Genomic DNA, 7,662 nt, shown 5'->3' on the forward strand with positions numbered 1-7,662 from the left:
TTATTTTTTACTACATACACAAGAAAACATTTTTAATTTCCAAACATATCTGTCACTAGGAACAGTTCTGATGGATGCAGATATGGGATTTGGGGTTCACAGCACATCTTCAGGTTTTCTGAATAAAATCGTGGCTGGAGGTGCCCAGTGAGTAATGATGGTGTTAAAGCCTGAAACAAAACATGAAGGGAAAGCAAGACACAGGGTAACAGAAGTGTCTTTGCTCAGTGCTCTGCAGTTTCACTCCCTCCTCACACACAGAAAGAGTCTTTGAGCCTTCCAACACCACTATCAAAAGCTTTGGAGTTTACCAATTCCTGAGTTTTTCTAAGTGACTCAGGAGATCCCTGAAAGATGAGTTCTCTTTTCAGGAAGTATGCTCAAAATTACAAGGTACTGCAAGTGCAGTAGCCACAGCCTCTGAAGTGGCCTCCCTTCCTCACAAAGCAGTGAGTATGGATAATTCAGGCAGTTTGTTGCAAAATCCTGCAAGATTCTGCTTGGCATAATTGACTCAGTCCTAACAGAACACTGAAGGACAGGTAACAAAAACCAGCACCACTAATTCTGGTTCAGTTTCATTAATTTTCCATAAGTTTTCCTCTTTCTACAAATATTTTTGGCCTTTTAGTCTTCTCCTCTAGTGCAACCATTTTGGATTTTTCTCATTGCCATTTGCTACCAGCAAGAAATAATAATAAATAAATAATAAGAAGAAATTCCACTTCTGAATAAGGCAAATACAAGTTTTGAGGAATTATACCATGGGTACCCTTAATAGCCAAGGCAGAAGTGCTGCTAGCCAGAGAAATTATTTATCAGGCACCCTCTGCCCATCCATTTTCTTCACAAGTCTTTTCCAGGGTATAGGACCAGTCCATGGGATGGATTCTAGCTACGGTCCTACCAAGCCCTGAGGACAGTAATTAATTCCTGCATGTTATCCAAAAATGGGAACTGCCCATGATCTGCCCCCGACTGCCTCAAAGCAGGCAAACATCCTTACCCATGGGAACCATAGTGCTCCTTGTCTGCTGCCATTTCCAAGACAGTCTGTTGGAAAATGACAAAGCAAGCTGCACAGGGTAGTGCTGTCTTCAAATAAATAAATGAGAAACACTAGGAAAAAAAAGTTTATACTTGGGAATGTTGGATATTAGATCTCCTAGATTAACACACAGTAAAAAATAACAGAATCTGCCCAAGTACTGAATCCCTTTGCTCTTAGCACCAACCAAAGACAAGAAAAAAAAATCAAAATTATGTATGGGCATCAGCTTTATTAACTGTTCAGTATGAGACCCCACTTGCATCTAAAGTGCAGAATCCAACACTGGAGTCCTCAGCACAAGAAAGACATGGACTTGTTGGAGCAGGTCCAAGCAAGAGCCATGAAGATGATCAGGGCTGGAGCACTTCTGTGAGAAAAGACTGAGAGATTTGGCACTGTTCACTTCAGAGAAAACTCCGGGAACACTTTTTTAGGTATTGAAACAGAGTAATAGAGTTCAATAAGAAAGATGGGTACACACTTTTCAGCAAGGCCTGCTGCAATAGGAAAAGGGCCAATGTCTTTAAACTGAAGGAGGGTCGATTTAGATTGGGTATCAGGATGAAATTCTTTACTGCGAGAGTGGAGAGGAGCAGGAACAGGTTGCCAGAGAAGCTGAGGATGCCCCATTCCTGGAAGTGTTCAAAGACAGGTTGAACGGGGCTTTGAGCAACCTGGGAGCAGATGATCTTTAAGGTCCCCTCCAACCCAAGCCACTCTAGGATTCTCTAAGGCATTTCTGGAAACAATCGCATCTTCCCAGCAAACACTACAAACAATAGTTTCAACGCTACGAACAAGAGACACCAAAGTCCCCAGACACTTCGCCGCTATCTGGGAGGGCGGGCGCGGGGAAGGGAGGAGCGTCCGGGCCGGGCCGCCCGGGAGGCGGGAGCGGGGCCCCGGATCCGGCCGGGCCGGGCCGCCTGGGAGGCGGGAGCGGGGTCCCGGATCCGGCCGGGCCGAGCCGCCCGGGAGGCGGGAGCGGGGCCACGGATCCGGCCGGGCCGGGACGCCCGGGAGGCGGGAGCGGGGCCCCGGATCCGGCCGGGCCGGGCCGCCCGGGGCCGAATCCGGCCGGGAGCGGCGCGGGCCGGGGGCACAGCGCCATCTGGCGGCGGGAGCCTGAGGAACACCGGCTCCCCTCAGCGTCCCCCCGCCAAAATCCAGCGGGAACGCGGCGAGGGAGAGGGGAGGAGGCGGGGGCACAAACCCTGCCAAGCCGTGAGGCTCTGTCCGCTTAAGCGAGCACAAGCAGCAAAAACAAAACAAAGCAAAACAAACAAACCAACCAACAAAAAAACAAACAAACAAAAAAACAAAACAAGAACAACTTGAATTAGTAATGAAGCCAGTTTCTCTACGGAGGCCACGGTTTCAGCCTACAGAAAATAAAAAATCCATCTTTTAAAGCCAGTTCACAAGCTTTGCCTGAGGGTCAGACTAACACAATTTCATTCCACATGATGCACGATGCTGTCTCCTTACCAGAGAGGCGCACCACCCATGGGACCAGTAGTGATAAAAGAAATCAGGAATTACACTCAGAAAAATGTGAAGTTACGCTTTTGAAAGCTAGGAAACGCCAAAATGAAGCTTCGCCCCTGCAGCCTTCGTTGAAGCCTCTCTTGCGTGCCCAGTGCCGTATGATCAGGGCAAAACTTGCTGAACCTATGCACTAAACAATTTCCTTCTCCACACTGTGCAAGGAAATACAGGAAAAATGGTTACATGTCTAAGAAGTACCAATCAGATCTTCATTTATGCATTTGCCATAGAAGGAAAATACTGCTACTAAACTGCCAGCCTTGCATTGCCTCAACATACGACCATCTGTCCATATTCCAAATCTGTCCAAAAATGTATATTTAGGCAGCAACTGAAAATTTTAATGATATATACACAACTCATAAGAAAATACTTTATCCAGGGAATTACTGAAATTTTTAATGAGGAGTATCACACACTCAACTAATACTAAGAGCTATATAAACTCTCAAATACACTAAATATGGGCAGGGGGGAATTACAGAATTTTGACAAATACACTATAATTTTAAATCGCAAATTATTATTGTCTTATCCTGCTATAAAAGCCAAGTGCTTTAGTTTCCATGATTAGGAGATAACTATTCATGTACAGTGACACAGAAGTGAGCATACAGGACTTAGTGGCCATCAGGTGTGAGACTGAGAGGGATCTCCTGTGAAAGTAAAAAAATCTGTATTTAAATTTCATAAATATAAAATTTCTTTTGCATTCACAGCAGAGACCTGTACATTTCACAAAAGCATTAGCAATTACTCCTGGATGTTGGAACTTCACCTTGTGTGAGCCTTCTGCTTAAGCCTCATGTTTCTCTTTGAAGTTCTCAAAACTTGCAGAGGCTCAGAGAGCATTTTAGAGGGGTTTTGGATGAGATGGCTCCAGTTTGGCAAGAAGGAAGTGTTTTTGCATGCAGCCACCCTCAAAATCAGCAATTTTAAAGTAACTCAAAAATTAGCAGCAGCTGAAGGAAGAAAATGGATTAGAGGCAACTGAAGAAATTACAAATGTATGATACAATGCAAAGCCCTCTAGAAAGCCAGTCCACTGTAACCACCAGCCCACATGCAGGCACCCCAGAAAGACTGGTGTTCACAGCTTGGATGTAAATATGACCATACACAGACACACAAAACGATTTTGCATAACCCCCTTGTCAACAGGGCAGCTAATGCTGGTGTGGCTCACCTAATGTGCTGTGTTGTGTGTGCAGAGCACCAGAGGACTCTGTCACACACTACCGTTCCCTGCTGCTCTCCCTGAGCAGTAGCCAAAGAAATCAGGAGGCCCCTTCCATACACTGCTGGTTTACTTTTGATTAGCTGCTGTATCTCTAAACCTCCATTCCACAAATGCAACCTCTACACACCTCACAAAGTGGACTTAGAAACCCATGATTTATAAAAAAATAGTCAACAAGAAGCTTAGAGCTCAGTTTTGGCTACTCTGAACAGATTCCTCCCATCTGTTTGCAACCATTAAACCATTAGTGTTTCTGAAGTGCCTGACCAGAGAAGTGAGAATGCATAACATGCAGGATTATACTCATAAAAATTATATTTTTTTATAATTAGCATTATAAAAGTGTTATTTCTAGCATTTTTCAGCCCATTTGTTAGCATGTTTATTGGGTCACCCATTCCCGCTCCCTGGTAGATCAAGTAGTCTCACCTCCACACCCCCTCCATGAGCTTAGTCTGGTGACAGCTCTTGCCCCATTGTTCCTGCCAACCTGCTCCCTTGTAGCCCACTCATCTCTCATCCCATTGCTGACAAGAGTGGGGCCACTGCCAGCAGCTGCCAGGGTGTTTGATCTGTGCCCATGCTCACAGCTTGGCAAGGATGCCAGCACTAACTGGTCCAACAGCAACAAGAACAGGTATCTTCCCAGCTTGCTATGTGGGCTTGCCCAGGCTGGGAGACTCAATTTAAATGTCTCATCTGAGCTCTAATCTTCCTTTAATTGGAGGTAATCGGCATCTGTGAAACACACACCTCTCTATCAAATGTGGCTTGAACTAGATTTCAAATTCACACAGGGAACAGCAGCAACAAAAATGCTGCAATCACATAAATCTTGTCTCTTTGTCTCTTTGAAGTCAGGTTTTTCCACAAATACGCTGACCTTCTTTTGCCATTGTAACCTGGTTCCTGTGGAGGCAGGATGAAGAGATTATTTCACCTAATCAGGAAGGCAATCTGTTCTCATTTTCTTGAAGCTGGGATGTGAAATGAGAGGCCCAAGGGCTAAAGTATTTCAAGGTATTCAGTGCAGTCAGAAAGCACTGCCATGAAGCTGAAGGCTGCACTGGAAATCTGAGGTTAGACAATCCTGGGCATGAATAAAATGAAAACCCTTCTCCTGGCATTCTCCTGTTTACAAGGGCAACCACCATGTTTGAGGCTTTACACCCTAAAAGTGGAGAGAAATTCCCATGCCTGGAGAAGGCACGGCAGTTTCCAGCATATGTCTGGAGAGAAGGCAGCACATACAGATGTTTCTAACAGTCCAGGCCTCATGGGACTATAAAACCATGACAAAGCCACTTCTGAAGCAGTCCACCTCATTTTTGTCATGGCCATCTCTTCCTACCATACTCCCATTTTCTTCACTAGGCACCAACCATTCCTGAGATGTGGGACAGGTATCTCATATTTATCACTTCAGCATTTTGAACTAACCAGAGGAGATTAAGGCAAGCAGTGAAAAAAACCACTACAAAGAAGCTGCTTCTTCTAAGAACCACTCACTTCATTATCAAAGCTGCACTCTTAGTACTTCTGATTCCAGTTCCAGAGGGCTGCACCCAAGGTTCAGGTTTTGTTTTCTGTAGACCTTCTTCCTAAGCCTTTCCACAACAGTTCCATAAACTACATAAGGATTTAAAATAATGTCTCTCAACCATTAGGAAACAGAGATAATTACTCAATTCTCATTACTAATATTCCTCAAACCAACCTTCATACCAGTGCAGAAGTGCACCGCAGGCTAAAAAGCAGTAATAACAACATTTACTAATTTTGAGTGAAAACATATCAGTGGGCTTAACCTCTGAGTCTGATGGATTCTGGAGCATCTTTGCTTGCAAGAGTCAAACATCTTTAGGTTTTAAAAAAAGAATTGCTTGGCTCTTCTGAAGCAGCAAAGGAAAAATACTTCTCCACTTCCATGGGCAGAGCGATTGTGGTAGCCTTATGGCTGGATGTCAGATGCCCACCAAAGCAGCACTATCACTCCCTTCACAGAGAAAATACAATGAAAGGCTCATGGGTTAAGACAAAGACAAGTAGAAATCACTCACCAATTACCATCATGGGCAAAAGAGACTATTTGGGCAAATTACTTTATTGCCAATCATATCAGCATAGGACAATGAAAAAGAAAACCAAATTTTAAAACACCTTCCCTCCATCCCCCTCTTCTTCTCAGGCTTGATTTTATTCCTGATTTCCTCTCCCTCCAAACAGTGCAGAGAGATGGGGAATGGAGGCTGTGATCCGTTCATCACACGTTTGTCTCTGCCACTCCTTCAAGGAAGGACTCACACGCTTTCCGTTTCAGCATGGGGTCCCTCCCATGAGAAACAGTCCTTCTCTAACATGAGTCCTTCCCATGGACTGCAGTTCTTCACAAACTGCTCTAACATGGGTCCCCTTCCACAGGGTGTAGTCCTCCAGGAGCAGACTGCTCAAGAATGGTCACAAGTGCTGCCAGAAAACCTTCAGCATTGGCTCCTCTCCTCATGAGTCCACAGGTACTGCCAGGAGCCTGCTCCACTGCAGGTTTCCCACAAGGTCACAGCCTCTTCAAGCATCCACCTGCTCCAGCGTGGGGTCCTCCATGGGCTGCAGGGGGATTTCTGCAACCCTGTGCAACCCCATGGGCTGAAGGGGCACAGCTGCCTCACCACGGGCTGCAGGGGAGCCTCAGTGCTTGTGCCTGGAGCAGCTCCTCCCCCTCCTTCCTCACTGACCCAGGAATCAGCAGCACTCTTTCTCTCACATATTCTCACTCTCTGGCTGCAATTTGCTCTTGTGCAGTACCTTTTTCCCCTTCGTAGCCATGTTATCCCAGAGTCACTACCACCATCACTGATAGACTCGGCCTTGTCCAGTGTTAGCTCGTCTTGGAGCCAGCTGACTTTGGCTCTGTAGGACATCAGGAAAGCTTCTGGCAGCTTCTCACAGAAACCCTGCAGCCACCACACTACCAAAACCTTGCCACAGAAACCCAATGCAGCAATATAAACCCCCACTAACGGGGCAGCTGTACACATTTAGGACGGTTTGCTTTCTTTTACTTGTTAAGTGTAAACAGCACTAGCTCTACAGAAATTTTTTGCAACACAGACTGACTTTTATGTTTCAGGACTACAAACATAACACGCCCAAATGTTTAGCATTTTTTTTCCTTTTTTCCCCCCTCGACTATCTTTGGCTGAGGTCAGGCATTATAATACCAGTGAGTACATTCCACTTTAAAAAACCTAACAGTTACATTTTCTCTGTTCAACACTTGGCTTCAGGAACAGACAAAGCAACAGCTAAGTCTTCAGGAAGCTGCTTCAAAAGACTACTACAGATGTCTAAGCAACACAAAGCAGCATTTTTGAATCCAACAAACAAAAAAGACTTGGACATGGCTCAAGGAATACTTGACAAGGAACAGGACAGAGTGTATGCTAAGAGAATAAGGGCTGTGCTTAAACTACCTAGTCATTTGCCTCAACACTCATGCCTCAGTTTCCCCATCTCAAAATCCAGGATAACCCACCCTTGACAAGGCAGACCAAGACACTCATAAAGACTGCTATTTAACTACTACCATCTGTGAGAAAAGCCTAGATACTGATCCCCAATAGCAGTCTCTCTAAATTCACCTTTGCATGTTAGCCTGCACCGATATATATCCTGAAATAATTATTCCTAGACTATGCCAGTTTGTTGGTTGGTTGATTGTTGGGGTTTTTTTCCCTTGCAGAACTTGGATGATCAACAGTCTAACTTAAAAAAAAAAAAAAAAAAAAAAAAAAAAAAAAAAAAAGGTTTCCATTCCATTTGTTTT

Source organism: Parus major, chromosome 2, assembly GCF_001522545.3.
Source record: "Parus major isolate Abel chromosome 2, Parus_major1.1, whole genome shotgun sequence".
Lineage (NCBI taxonomy): Eukaryota > Metazoa > Chordata > Aves > Passeriformes > Paridae > Parus > Parus major.